Here is a 15,768-nt window from a genome sequence, read left to right on the forward strand (position 1 = left end):
TACTCGATGCTGACCTTTATTTTACCTCTTTCCACTAATTTCTCACTGTTATATTGCCTCTTTCTTTCGACTGACCTGCAGCATTGGTCACACGTAGGAGGTCTTGCACAGAAAGTATCATAAGTACAGAGCTTCAAAATAAAGAACAGACTTCAGATAATCTCATTTGTAAATAACAACATTTCGGCCCATCTTATAGTGGTTGGGCTAATGATTGAGTATTGCCACAGATGCAAACATACGAGTCAAAAGTTACATAGACATCATAATAAATAACTGAAGGATGCGTATAGTTTCTCCATACGACACGATTACAATTGTAGAAACATGTAAACAATTGCCAATGTAAAGAAATGCATGTTCACGTAGTTCACATCAATAAAGCATTAACATTTGATGGTTTCACGATGTGCATGTTCCCAAAAATTGGGACTATAAAGTTTGAACAAAAAGGAAATTAAGTCAATGAACACAAAGGGGGGGGGTTAGTTAAGGCTCACAGTGCCTGTACAGAACGGAGCTCAAAATTCCCAGAATGTGTAAGTACTAAAAATATAGATCTAGCCTCTCCAAGGGTTTGTACCCTATAAGTGTAGAGTTTACACATGAGAACCCTGATAGATGTATCCTGTCCACCAGTGTGGAAACAGTACACGTATCAAAAGCTAAGGTAAATATGGGAGAGTCAACAGAACATTTGTATCAACATAATATGCATATAATATACATGCATGTATGTGAGCCCTGCTAGAAATACACAAAAGATAAAATGGAATAAAAAGAGAACATTTGTAACAGTGTACTCTCGGACAAGTGCCTAGTATACCCCAGAATAAGAAATCAAATCCTCAAATAGGGCGGGGCTGAACTCCCCTGATATGATGGAAATCCAATGTATGTCCTGTCTCTAGGTATGACCCCAAAGTGGGACAACCGGGGTAAGGACAGAAGAGTAGAGAACATAGTGCACAGCTTAGTAAATATGCTCTGACTCACAGGTGGACCAGAGGCACACACACAAAAAATGTATAGTACGTCTTGGCATACACGAGTTGCAAATTTCGCCAGCCTGCATCTTATCTGTGAATACATGCCACCCTGTAGTGCCTCGGATGAAGAGGGTATGGATCGTGTGACTGTGTTTCATACAATTAAAAACCAACATGAACATCACATAGGTAACATTTTGCAAAACATTCTCTCCCTAGAAGCATAATGTTAAGAGAGGACTTTGAAGAATGAACAGAAGTAATTAAGCTTCATGTACATGGGCTCCTACTTCCTCATCCATGTTGAGACCCCCTGGGAACTCTGCAATGTATTCCGACTCAATTTATCTTGGTTTGAGGGTTCTATTGCCCCACCTTTATGGGTTTAGAATAGGCTCAATCACCAGAAAACTCAAAAGTGAACTGTCTGAGTAGTGGTGTCTATGGAAATGGCAGGCTACTGGGTAATGTAAATCTGATATGCGTCTAAAAAAGTTGCCGGTTTATTGCCAAGCTCACTTACTGACAAGTTACTGTTAGAGGCACATGAGGTATCTATCTCACTACCACTCATTGTGGTGTTTTCCGAAGTGGAACTTTCAGATGTTCTCATTTGTGGCACCGTCCCCGAGGTCTGTGATTTAAACATAAAGTCGTATTTCATGCTGACGGTTAATATCCAACCATTCTCGTAATCCTCATAGTCTCTGTGTAGTTTCAACTGTTTCCTCGTATTGATATCTTCTTCATAGTTTTTAAGGCAGCCTTTTCTTGTTTCCATTTCTTTATTCAGCGCCTCCTGTTCCAAAGATTTTCCCAGCTCTTCTTTCAATACTTTGTTCTCTTGGAGTAGTGTTTCCCTATCGACCCAAGTATATTTAACTAGGATTTTTAGCATCCTTCTTGAGCTCGTGGCCAAATTTGCAGCCCACTCCTTCAACATTTTTGGTTTGGGTGACTTGTATGTGGGTATTGTACATATCTGTAGTCCCCTAGGAACCATGCCTTTATCTATATAAACCTGTAACAATATGGCTTCCCACCACTTAGAAATTTCAGATTTGTGCAGTTTTCTGAGTTTATCTTCATTGCTTTTATTTACGTTGATGTTTTCTGGTGTTTTATAGTTTATGCCAGGAGCCCTGGAAAGTAGTGACAGTGCTGCTGCCCTTCTTTCCGTGCCCTCTTCCAGCTTCGGATGGTGTTAACAGTGTCTTTATGGTAATTACTTCTCGAGCCTCAGTAGTGATAATCTGTCTCAGTGTGTGTCCACCCGTAAAATACCATATACATTCATGACATTTTTCTAAAATAGTGTGCCAGTGATTCTTGCAGTCTATGGAGCGTTTGGGGTGATATGTCAGACAGGGGCTGAGAAAAAGTGGGGGAAAAAAATGTGTTTCCCATGTGAATTTCCATAGGAGCTCCAACTACAGACCAAAAGCTGGATGTACTTACATCACCTTTGGCAGAAAGATAGCTATTTGTCTGCAGATTGTGCTTTTTGTAATTTGGTGAGAATCCGTTCAGTAGTTTTCAAGAAATTAAAAAAAATCCAAAATTGTTTATCTGAGATCGCGACAACTTTGTGAATAATAATGAGCTCGTGCAGGGAAATGCAGAGCTCTGATAAGCTGTCAATATTTCAACAAGGAAGTGCTGGTAGCCACCTTGGGACGTGGCTTAAGCTTGTTTTCAAAAGGGCATTTTGGTGGGCCAGGTTCTGGGGACATTTTATAAAAAAGAGGGGCACACACGGCTCTTAGTGTGCCGGGGGACCAACATCTCCCCAGGGCTTTTAAAAAAAATAATGGAGAGGGGCCACGTGGACCATCTCACCCTCCTGTACTTCTAGAAGTCCAATGAACACCAACTCACATGGGCTTCTTGTGTATTAAAAGAGAGAGACTGTGCGGACTCCCCTTCCTGGGCTTCTAGAAGTCCCGGATGCACCACCTCCCCAGGGGCTATTAAAACAATTGGCAGAGGGCTGCATGAACCCCAGTTCCCTGGGGACAACCACCTCCACAGGGTTTTCTTTTTCATTAAAGAAGGAGGTGGCCACGGGGCCCTCCCTCCAGAGACGTTATTGGCCCCAGGGACCAACACCTCTCGGGCGGCCCATACAAACAGAAGGAGGGGGGCTACGCTGCACCTTCTTGGAGCCATAAATGGTCCTGGGGACTGCCTCCTGCTATAGCTGTTTGCTTTTGCTTGGCGGGGGCTTTGACATCCCCTGCCAAGCAAAACCAAACACTCTGGTTCAAGCGGGCGGGAGCAGTCAAAGTACTCCTGCCCGCTAGAAGCGAACGTTTCATCACTTTCCCTGCCTGCAGATATGCAGATAGGGATAGAGATTAATCAGATGAACATGCATGCAGGAAGCTGTATTTCTAGCAGCTCTTTTTGTGCAATGGCAGTGCTGGCTCTTACAGGAGGTGGGAAGCCAGCTGGGACAGCGGTGGCCTTGAGGATCCCTGCGGTCCAGGGGGAACTAGGAAAGAAAGGCAAAAAAATTATCCGAAATGAGCAGGCAGAGGCAAAATAAAGGTGAGATAATGGCAGAAAGAGGCAGAATAAAGGTCAATGACGAACAGCAAGAGGCAAAACAAAGGTGACAAACGAGCAGAAAAAGGCAAAATAAAGGTGTGAAACTAGCAGAGAGAAGCAAAATAGAGGTCAGAAACCAGCACCCAGAGGCAAAATAAAGGTGACAAATGAGCAGAAAGAGCCAAGATAAAGGTGAGAAATTGCAAAAAGAGGCAGAATAAATGTCAGCACAAGCAGAAAGATGCAAGATAAAGGAGACAAACCAGCAGAAAGAGGCAAAATAAAGGTCAGAAACAAGAAGAAAGGTAAAATAAAAGTAATAATGACTCGTTGTTGAACTTTATTTGCCTCTTTCATTGGCCTCTTTCTGCTCAGTTCTCACCTTTATTTTGCCTCTTTCTGCTCATGGCTTAGTATATATATTATATATTTAAATATATATCAAAGAAATGTTTGACACTTAACTCATCATTACGAGTCTCAAAACATAATCTCAACCATACAAGTCAGTCATGCGTCTCACACACCCTGTAAAACTCATACACAGTCCAGGAACCGCTTTTTGTGAACCAATCCGGACAGTACATATATATTTTCTCTTACAAACACTTTATCTTGGTCCTTGGAGTACATTAAAACCAGCGGTCGGTGCACGGTTTGGATTGCCATAATTGCTGTATACCACCTTCCTCTGGGTCAGCAGCTATTAAAAATATGTCTTCTACGTAGGCTTGTCTTATCTAAAATATATCTGTAAATAAGATTTCAATACTTTTCATGCAACATTATTAATTTAGTTCAATGGTATATATATTTGGTACATCCAAAAATTGATGGCTTAGCCAGTCCAGTGGAGTATACGTTGTATAGTAAATCCACATTCCATAAAATATTGGGCCAACATTTCTGAGTCATCAGTGTTATCCATCTAATCTGGTTCTATATTAACACTGTATCCAGTGTACTTCTCATTATCTTTTGTGTATAACAAACAATAACTTGCACTTGCACTGCATGGGGCCCTTTTTCATGTACACATCTTGTTACAATGTAAAGCACCTTACAAGTAGTCTGACAGTACCTACCGGTAAAGTATTTGCTTCCATCACAAAAGTATTTAGGGGTATGTGAATTAATACTATCGGAATACTTTATGTACTGTTACATGTGTTTGCGAATCAGCTCCAAAACCTCAAACTCCTTACTAGTAAAAATACAAAAAGAAAAGAGTCCAATTCCGTTTGCACTAATTGTATATGGATTTTGTGTGAATATTCCAATTTTATCCAGTTTTAGTTTTTGGGATTAATTCACTGAGCCATGTAAGGTACGTAAATGTATACTTCTGGACTACTACTTTATGCAACCCACAGGGCCTTTGCTTAGCCCTCCAAAGCATTCATCTGAGAAAAAAAAATGTTGGCTGCTTGCTTCTTAGAAATCCACGAGAATTTCAACATCTGCAGGTGGGAAGCGAGGTCTCGCTACAAGACGTCTCCCACCACACAGTAACAAAGATGACTCATTGAGCAGCACGAGGGCTGTTTGTACCATTTACCCTTTTTTGCTAAACTTCATATGTGCAGCCAAATGAACCAATCCGTGCGCATCTGTTCCCTCTCTTTCAGTCGGCCTCTTTGTCTGCGTTATAGCTGGAAGGGGAGAGCTGAGCGGGGACACAGAATGGAGAACAAGTGCAGGCGATTGAAGAAATTGATTGAGTAATCTGTTGAAAAACTCATCTCTAGGGAGTTGGCAAGAGCTTCTGTGCCTCGGGAGTGGAAGAGAGATGAGGTGGGAGGAGAGGGAGCGCAGGTCAGGGATACACTCTTGAGAGGAATCCGAACAAACAATGGGGCATATTACCAAGCAATAGCGATAATTATCGCTATTGCTTGCTTAGAGACAAACATTTACCGCTGAGCTGCGGCGATTTTTATCGCAAATAAACCTTGGTAATACCAAGGTTTATCGCAAATGCGATAAAAATCGGCCGCAATGCATGAATATCGCTGAAAAGTCAGCGTTATTCATACATTACCGAGCTAATGCTCTTAGCCATGTTATCCACATCCCATTGGATAACATGGCTAAGAACTGCTCAGGGCAGGTGTTAGCTTTTGGAGATATTCGAGCTTAGCGCGAATATCTCCATAAGTTGGTAATAGGAGATAGCGATGTTAGCAACTGTTTCCAGTCGCTAACATCTTGGCACGCCCACTTTGCATGTCATTAGTGATAAATATCACTGACATGCAAAGTGGGGCCCAAGATGGTCGCTATCTCCTACTAGCTGTCGCTAACTGGTGTTAGCGACAGCTAGGTAATAGGGAGATCATTTTGCCTCCGCTTTCTTGGCTTTTAAAGCCAAAAAAACGGAGATAACCCCCCTTGATAATATGCCCCATAGTTTCAATCTGCGGGGAATGGGATTTTGATATCTATTTATAGTTATGATAAATTTAATAAAGAATCCCATTCATCTGTTTTGGACCGCTCGTATCTGTCATTGAGGAAAGGACCACCCCCGCCTTGGTTAGACAAACCCCATTAACTGACGCCACTCTGAAGAACCACTTACAACTGATAAAGTTTTAAGTGTTTATATAAAGATTAATTTGAATGCGATACAATCCACTCAGGATAAAATCTCAAAGTATACAATAATACAAAATCAGTTTCAATATCAGCCTCTTAAGCTTCGGTGTGAAGTGGTTCCTTCTGCGTCATCTGCAGTAAGATAAAAACAATCATCAAGTTAATCTGTCCCTACTCTATACTATGTGTCAACCCTACTTCGCAAGTTTCTTCCCTAAAAAGGTGTCAGCAGTTTGACTTCCAAAGAAGTTCAAACTCTCTTTAGCCTCTAAAGGAAATCTCAAGTTTCAGAAGCAGTACCCTATCTGCCTACCCATCCGTTCTCTCTAAGGGTCCTCGGCCTACTGCTCCCTTGCGCTCTGATGTCCTAGCGCATCTGCTCAAGGCATCTACCCTTCGCCCTCGCTCTGAGCAATTCGTCTCGCTGTTCTTAATCTCCCAATTGCTACCTCCTCACATTGCTCTTCCCTGATTGCTCTTTCCTCCCCGGGGTGCTGTCCCTAAAATACACAATCACCGTGTGGGTGGAACGCCCCTTGACGCCCACCACGGACTTCCCCCGATGATGTCAACTTCCTGCTTCTTCCATTGGTCCATTCCTTGCGTCGTTCGTTAAGTTGACCCTTCTCCTTTCGATGTCATCTTCATCATCTCATCGTCGACTTTTATTGACTCTTTCAGCTCAAGTGTCATAGAAACTTAGACAAGGTCTTAACTTATCTGTACACTTCTTAACCTTCTAGATTATGTGAATGGTCTTGTCAAAACATAGTCCACCTCAACAAGTGCCTCTCCTCACGTTCGAGCAATAAGTTCCGTCCGGCATTGTCACCTTAAATCTAACAAGTGCTAGACTTCTCGGCTCTCACGTCCACATCAAGCTATTTACGACTTTTACAAACCCTCTAAATTACATTCTTGTGACTATGCTCCTTCGAACTCTTGACCAGTTAGGTTACAAACACAAATGACCTAAACTCTTCCAACATTCCTACAGAAACCCTCTATACAGTATAACCTTTGGCATACATTTATATATTCGTACTTTTAGAAAAAGCCCTAGTTATACTTAAATACATTCTATATCAAATATATAATACATAGAATACGACTACATAGAATATAACTTATGCATTCTCCTTGGTTACATTATCATGTACGTTCCCTACATTTCTCCACGTTACATTTCTCTACGTTTATGCTTTTCCACATTACAATTTCTCGCCGCTTCTCCATTTTAAAGTTACACACGTACACGAATTCTACTGTACACGTTCTATATTGCATAAGCATCTTTACATTACCCATCATATATACAGGCCTTCTAAATCTAATGCATTTTAACATGTGAATACATTTACGTTTCCTATAACATGTTATCACATTCGTTGGCTTTTATGTTATAATTGTCAACTTTACATTACGATATACGTTTCATTCCTACGTTTATAACATATACGTCTAAATATGGTTACGATGTACTTTGCATTCAAATTGCGCTCTCTCAGTTCCCCCCTTTGATGACTTTTAGGAGTCATCACTAAAAGCAATTTGAATACATCATTTATACCGAACTAGTTACATCAGTTCCTCTTTTTATCGATTCAAGTGTTCTCAGACTTTTATACTGTTGATCTTGTAGAGCAGCTAGTCTCCTTTCTTGGTCTCTCATCGATCTTTGTAACTGGTTCGACCTATACCACTTATACAATTTTACTAATCCTAATAATGTAATTATGCAAATTAATACTATTAATACAGGTTTTAAAATATACCAAACTATACCTTTGCCTAGATTAGCAAACCAATTTCCAACCTTTCCCACTCCATTTCCTACTTTTTCCCAAACATTTACTTTTGATAAATCTTCAATTTCTTGATGAATCTGTGTAATGTTCTGTATGACTTTCTCAAGTGGTTTTGAATTATCAGGAATATAAGTACAACATTCCTGAACTTTCAAAGCTTTACAAACTCCGCCTTCCTTTGCTAATATCACATCTAAAGCAAGTCTGTTCTGTAAAACCATTGCTCTAATCGACTGCATCTCACCTTCTACTAACATTAATGATCTCGCAGTACTAGCAGACAATCTATCCACGACTGTCGCTAACCTTCTAATCTTAACATCGTTAAGAATCAAACCTAACAATGGAAACATCGCTCCAAATACATCTCCTACTACTTCTGCATCTCCTACTTCCCTTTTCGTCCTCCTCGAAGCCTTTCCTTCTATAATCGCTAAATCCTTTGCATGATATATTTTGGGGAAGACAATTGCCAAGTAACACGAACCATACCAATTGTCAGGCAGTTTTACATAGGCATTTCTCCCACATACAAAATACACATTCGGAATAGCTTGCATTCCCTTCATAAAATCTTTCGTATAGTACTCTAATTTAAAAGAGTGCTCGCAACTAACCTCACCTACAAATTCACTCTCGTAATACGTTTTGCTTCGAGCTAAACATAACTTTCCTTTCTGCGTTCTATCCAATGCTATTGGACCATTGCTACCTTTCTTTTTATGTGCCTTCTCTTCTTCTGTCCAGTCTATTTTCCATTGTCCTGACATTTTTAGAATCTTCTGCCGTCTGCATCGATCATCTACTTGTGCTATAAATCTTTTCTCCACTTCTGATACTTTGCAAGTCAGATTATTTCTACGTGCATATGATGTATCTAATGTGTCCCAAGGAAGAAAGAATTTGGCTAATCTATCCTCCTTTTTGTAGTAGTCCCACTTATTCATTTGTTTATAATTCGGAACTTCAGGCAGTACCGAATCATAATTTGAAAAGTAGTACTCAAATCCTTCTCTACCATAAAATATACTAAGCAGTAAACTACATGTTGTCCCATAAGTCAATGGGAGATGATGATATCTAATGCCTTCGTCAACAGAAGCCGGCAATTGCATACAAACGTAGCAATCTTTGGCCTCCATGGCATCGATATATTCGTACAATAATTTTGCATACGCATTTGACCTAAAGTTTCCCTGTGACTCGTCTATGTGTAATCTACGAGCTTCATCTGCAAGTAACGCCTTTTCACGTATAACAGTGCTCTCCTCCTTCTTTCCCACAAGAGCAGGTTTCAAGGTCGTTACAATTTTTACATTTGCTATTCTTTTATCATTCTCATGTCCTGTCAGGTAAGATATCGTTACTACTAAAATTATAAGGAATATCACTAATGCTATAAGTGTACCTACTATCCATCTAGCTTTTCTGTTTGGGTTGCCGTTCTCCATGTCATCCAACAGCGTACCTCGTTTCTTTAGCAAAAGGTTTCCTGTTGCAGTCTTTGGTTGCTTATGTACTTTCACAGTCTTTAAAGTGCTTTTTATCAACAGGTATCTTTTTTCATCACAATGTCTTTTTCTCTTCTTAGCAGCAGACAACCCTAGCCCTTCTCCGTCCTCTAAATGTAATCCCTAATTTTATTCTTCTTTCCACTCGGCGCTAGGTTATCTTCTTCTTTATAACATCCGTACAAAAGTCTTTTATGCATCAACAATTATTTTCGGACCTGCAGCTTTCACAACAATTATTAATAGTTCAAAGCGAATAACTTTTTCTTCTTCTTCTGTCATTGGTTGACCAGCTGTTGGAAACTGTAATCTTTTTAGCACTAGATCTTGAATTTTACTCAAACGTGGGGGTATGGGAAGTGTGAAAGTCAGTAACCCCTCAGTCTCGAGTCCAGGTGCCAACATCCATATCTCCACTGCCACAAATGGATCGAGATCGATTACTTTCACGCTCTTCACTCTCCCAGATTTCTGTCCCCAATACATCTGCTAGATAAGTCCACTCTGGGGTGGCGTACCTTCTGCAGGGCACACGTACCCTTCTTGATCTTCGTGGACTCTCAGTTCCTGAATCTGTCGTTTCTTCCTCCTGATCCGATTCTTCAGCGATAGGAGCAAGAGTTCTTTCGTTCTTTCCTTCCGAACTTGGCCTTTTCCTTCTCTCCGGCCAAATGGCTTCGTCGCTTTCCGTCTTTCCGCTCCTTGTTCCAGGACCCGTCTCTTGGTCACTCTCAGTTTGCTCGATATCTGTGTCGGATTCCCAATTACTTTCTTCTCCTGAGGCGACTTCAGTCCCACTCGTGTCCTGACCTTCGTCGTCCTGTTCCAACACAGTTTCAGCTTCTTCGATCACCTCTACAGCTTGGCTTTTCCCCTTTATGGCTTCTCCGCTTCCCGCAGGATTCCCATCCGAGAGAGGAGCTGTGTCTTCTGGAGGTGTTGGCACTCTTCGGGTGTGTGAGGCATGTATCCAGTTCGGCAGACCTCCACACTTCACTGCGGTATTCGTTACAAGTATGACTTGAAACGGTCCTCGCCAACGCACGTCTAAGCAGTTCTTCCTGACATGCTTCTTCACCAGGACCCAGTCTCCTGGTCTCAGGTCATGGCACAAGTCCTGTACTGACGGAACCTCTGCAGCCTGGACCTGGAGGGACACAGAATTAACGGCATCAGATAGTCCCTTGCAGTAGTCCAAGATCAAATCGTTTGTGATGTTCACTAGCGCTGCAGTCGGAACCGATGGCAATCTCATGGCTCTCCCCATTAGCACTTCATGTGGAGAGAGGCCTGTTCTTCTATCAGGTGTGCTACGTATGCTCATAAGAACTACTGGAAGTGCGTCTGGCCAACTCAGGGATGTCGACGAACAAACTTTAGCCAGTCTGGACTTGATAGTACTGTTAATTTGCTCTACGATCCCTGAAGCTTCTGGTCGATAGCTGCAGTGTAACTTCTGATCAATATTCAAAGCTGAACACAGCATCTTCACCACTTCGCTATTGAAATGAGTTCCTCTGTCCGATTCCAAAGAGGATGGCACCCCAAACCTCGGTATCAACTCTCTAAGTAACAATTTTGCTACTGTAAGTGTATCGCACCTACGTGTAGGGTAAGCCTCAACCCATCTAGAAAATATGCAGACAATCACTAAAACGTATCTGAGTCTGTTGCATGGAGGCATTTCTATGAAGTCAATCTGCATCCTATTGAAAGGCCCCCCAGACCTTCCTATATGACTCAAGGTAACTGGTGTTCTCTTTCCCACATTTAGTTGCTGACAGATCGTACATCGCTGACACACTGCTTCTGCCGCTATTCTAAACTTAGGATTGAACCACGTTTGTCTGAATACTCTCACCATAGCATCTCTTCCTATGTGTGCTGATCCATGCAATTTCCTTGCCATTGGACTAATGAGTTCATTTGGTAAAACTGCCCTTCCGTCGGCAGAAACCCAAAAGTTCATCTCACTTTTCCCGCAACCTGCTGTTTCCCAGCTCTTTTTCTCCTCATCTGGTGCATTTTCCTGCACTGCTCTCAATTCATCCCATGTATCTACAGTATCTAGTAACATAGTCAATTCAGTTCTTTCCTGGATTCCCCCCACTTTCACATCAGTGTGAGAATATCCCTGCTCTGCGCAGTAACGCGCTACTTCATCTGCGTATCTGTTTCCTAGCGATACAAAATCAACATTTTTGGTATGTGCTACACATTTGACCACGGCTATGGCCATAGGTTTTTGCAAAGCTCCTAACAGAAGTTTCACGAATTCTCCATTCCTAATCGGAGAACCCGAGGAGGTCATGTAACCTCTTTGAGACCATAACTGCCCGTAATCATGAACTACGCCGAAACCATACTGGCTATCGGTGTATATAGTGACTCGAAGTCTGTCGCCTGCTAGGCAAGCACGAGTCAAAGCCACAATTTCAGCTACCTGTGCGGAGTGGACTCCTTCCAGGCAAGCGGCTTCTATAACTCTGGTAATCGTGCATACTGCATAAGCTGCTCTCAGCTGACCGACATCGTTTCTTACGCATGAACCATCAACGAAGAAAATTTCGTCTGGGTCTGTCAATGGCTCATCTACGATATCAGGTCTCGGTTTGGTACATAGTTCAGTCACATCGAGGCAGTCATGCTCTGTACAATTTTCATCGTCCACTTCGTTCGGAAGTGGCATCAAGGTTGCGGGATTCAAGACAGAGCATCTCTTTAGGGTCACATTCTCGGCAGCCAGTATGACCTGCTCGTAGCGTGTGAGCCTGCTATTCGTCAGATGCTGAGTCTTCGTCCTGGTCATTAACAGTTCTACAGAATGTGGTACATACACCTCTAACTGATGACCCATAACTACGCTTTCAGATCGTTCAATGCTGACACCCGTTGCAGCTACGGATTTGAGACATCCGGGCAACGCTGCGGCTACTGGATCTAATGTAGCCGAAAAGTACGCCACTGGCCTATGCGCATCTCCATGGATCTGTGCTAATACCGCTAAAGCGCATCCCTCTCTTTCGCAGCAGTAAAGCAAAAATGGTTTTGTGTAATCAGGCATTCCTAAAGCCGGGGCACGACATAAGTCCTCCCTCAGCTGCAAAAATGCCATCAAACAGTCTTTGTCCCATGGTACCGGATCACTCACTCCTTTGTGCGTCAGTTGCAATAACGGTTTTGCCTTCAGCGAAAAGTTAGCTATCCACTGTCGACAATAACCGACCATGCCTAGAAACATCCTGACCTCTCTTTGTGTTGTAGGCGCATTCATTTTCATAATCGCCTCTATTCTGTCTGGAGACACCTTCCGCTTTCCCTTTTCAATCCTTTGGCCCAAGTATTGCACCTCAGTCTTACAATATTGCAATTTACCCTGGGGACACCTTGTGTCCGTTCTCGGCCAAGTGATTTAACAAGGTGATGGTGTCTTCTCTGCAAGCTTCCTCGGTTTCTGACGCAACCAGGAGGTCGTCTATGTACTGAACCAGAACTGAATTCTTGGGCAGTACTAGACTCTCAAGATTTCGTTTCAATAACTGGTTAAAGATCGACGGGCTTTCTGTATACCCCTGAGGGATACGACACCATGTTAAGACGCGATCTTCCAGTTTGAAAGCGAAAAGATATTGGCTCTCTTCATCCAACGGTATCGAAAAGAAAGCCTGGCACAAATCTATCACGGTAAACCATTCGGCTTGGAACGGTATCTGAAATAATATCACTGAAGGATTCAGTACCACTGGACAACATGAAACAACAATGTTATTAATCTTTCGGAGATCCTGCACTATCCTGTATTTTCCACTAGGTTTCTGCAAACCCATGATCGGGGAGTTACATGGACTACCCACGATCTCCTTCAGTATTCCCTGCTTAATCATGGATTCGATCACAGGCTTGATCCCTGCAATCGTCTCTGGCGTTAGCTTATACTGTGGTGTTCTTGGATACTCAGCATGGGGTCTTACCAAGATTTTTACCGGTTCTACTCCTTTAATCAATCCTATTTCTTCCCCAGTAAAATCCCATACCTCAGCTGAGACCTTCTCCCTCAAGTCTTGTGGAAGCTCCTCCACTGTCAAGGTAGGATAAAGTTCCACACACTCCTTTGAGTTTACGACTTTAAAATCAGCGTCCTCATCATTGGTCTGCACTTCTACTCCTTCTGGTGTGCAATGTATCGTGCAATTTAGTTTGCACAGCAAATCTCTCCCTAGTAAGCACACAGGACTAGAATCGCAGATCACGAACTGATGTTCGTCACTGTAATTCCCTATTCTTACTGACACTGGTTCGGTCAAGGGATTTGTCATCCTTTTGTTCGCGACTCCTACCACCTGTACCGTTTCTCCTGATATTGGCAGACCCGGGACTACCACAGATCTTAACGTGGATCGAGTGGCCCCTGTATCCACCAAAAAGGTTGTAGGACATCCCGCTATTTCCGCCTCTACGTATGGTCCTCTCTGATCTACTTCCAAGGCGGCTCCTAGAGTGCAGTCTTCTTCCCTACTCGCCCGCTGCCCTGTAAGAGGATCAACGTAGTAGCATTCCTCTCCTCCTACAAACAATGGCATCTGTCTGTAGGTTTTCCCTCCGTTTGAGATGCGAGGTGGTTGAGGAAACGGGGCTCGAGGAGTCTGAGTCCCCCCTTTGACAAACTTGCCCTTCGGGACTGTGGCTCCCTTAACCACGTTGTGCTGAACCTCCTCCTCCTCCCGCTCTAATTCTCCTGACTCAACATTGTAAGGACACTCGCGTCTCCAATGTCCCACTTCGTTACACTGATGACATCTCGTCGTCTTTTTCAGTGTCGCGATATCCATTCTCGGTCTTGGTCTTTCTTCCTCATCTCTGCTCTGATTATTCTGTTTCTTTGCCGGCGTTCCTGTTCCCTGCTGCCGCTGTTTATCCTTCCCAGCAGCTTGCATTTGCACTAGCATTAACTTTTCTTTAAGCTTCTTTGCCTTAGAGTCTATCTCGTCACTACAATACCTTGCGTATCTCAGAATCTCGTCTAAAGGTTTGTTCTGCCAACAGATCAGATGCTGCTGGATCATTAGGCATATTTCTGGTCTCAATCCGAGGACAAACTTTGAAACAAACTGTCCAATGTCCTTGGGATCCATTACGTCTAATCCGCTATACTGCTTGAATGCTTTCAGTAATCTCTCATAAAACTCATGAACTGTCTCTTTCGGCTCCTGAGTAGTTCGGTCTATCTTTACCCAGTCTATGTCTTGCACCGGCACTTTCTCTTTTAGCCATGTTATTACCCTTTCGTATTTCTCCATGACTCTAAGTGATGGACCATTTGTCCGAGTATCTCTCGGTGGCTCACAGGTAGGCCATTCAACACTGAGCTTGCACGCCGTCCACAAGTCTCCGGGTACTACGATATCGAACCGTGTGTTCAAATCGATCCACAGTACCTTCGAGATCTTCACGAATCTTTCTACCTGCTTATACCATTCAACAGGATTATCCCTAAGCTTTGGGAAGGAATTGGTAAATGCCGCCAAATCCCCCCTACTCCAGGGCACATGAACGTAGCTTCCATTCGCGATTTCTCGCAACGGGAAGGCTTCCATTCGCATCAAGTCTGCGTCCTGGGACTTCTCAAGCACACTCCGTCTAACGGAGCCCTTCTTGGACCATCTTTCTTCCCATCTATCCAGATCCCTCCATATCCTGATACTTATGATCAATTCCCTTATGTGTGCCTTCAGCGCGATCGTTCTACGGTCATCCAAATCCTGATCTGTGCATGTTAGCCTATGGTTGCTCTGTAAAGCCTTAGTTCGTGACAAGTCTACCATGTACCTGTTGGCCAAATTAGATAAGTTCTCATGAGCTGACCTCGCTCTTCGAGTAATATCTTTGGATAGGAACAGTATCTCATCTGGTGTATACGAGGCTAATCTCTCTAATGACACTGTACCATCAATCAATTCATCCAGATCTGCCTTCAAACTCATTACGTCAAGTCGTTTTGCTTTTATTTCCGCTTTCAGCATCTCAGTTCTGTGTTCTTCTCTCCTATCTCTCTCACCTCCACTATGCGCCCTACGCCTGAGCACAGGTGAGTTATGAGGAGCTCTGCTTCCTTCTCTTCGTTCCCACCCCTCGAGATCCCAAGCCTTTCCGTCTTCACGTGGGGTATGGTGGAATAATGCTCCATCCTCCAACCCTACATTCCGTCTTCTAGGCTCGGTTTCTCCAGCTATGAGATAGGATCCACCGTTCTGTTCTAACCCATTATAACTTGGTTGTTGTCTGGTGTCGCTTAATAATATGAAAGGCCCTCGC

This window comes from Lissotriton vulgaris, chromosome 9, assembly GCF_964263255.1.
Source record: "Lissotriton vulgaris chromosome 9, aLisVul1.2, whole genome shotgun sequence".
In the NCBI taxonomy this organism is placed as follows: domain Eukaryota; kingdom Metazoa; phylum Chordata; class Amphibia; order Caudata; family Salamandridae; genus Lissotriton; species Lissotriton vulgaris.